We start from the raw sequence: 512 nt of genomic DNA, 5'->3' as shown, positions 1-512 counted from the left end.
TCATAAACGTTAAATTATATGTATTTATTAAATGAATAAATATATATGTCTTTTGATATCGAAATGTCCCAGAAAACTTCAATATACAAAAGTACATAACTACAAAGATTGAGTACATTTGAAAATTTTCCAACTATGTATGTTTAATTTGAGATTTTATATAAGATTTTATTGGGTTAAAACGAATTAACCCGAAAAGGCCCACCACCACCCCCGTTATATTATATATTTTTAGATTATAATCAACGGTCCTCTTTTTTGTTTCAAGTAACAAGCTAATGCCAGTATAATGACAAATAACGTTAGTTTGATACTTGGGATATGTATTTTTTTAAGGTTACATACATTTATATTTTATTTTTTATAATATATTTTGATATCAAAATATACAATAAAAAGTTTCAATATACATAAGAAGTATTATATAATCATAACATCATAACGACAGAGATCGAATATACTTGATAAATTTCTTTATATGTATTTTTTGATAAGTCTTGTTATATATTTTT

Source organism: Wasmannia auropunctata, unplaced genomic scaffold (genome assembly GCF_000956235.1).
Source record: "Wasmannia auropunctata unplaced genomic scaffold, wasmannia.A_1.0 LD335634.1, whole genome shotgun sequence".
Classification (NCBI taxonomy): Eukaryota; Metazoa; Arthropoda; class Insecta; order Hymenoptera; family Formicidae; genus Wasmannia; species Wasmannia auropunctata.
The sequence above is the reverse complement of the archived record's forward strand: the minus strand, read 5'-3'. Positions refer to the sequence as shown.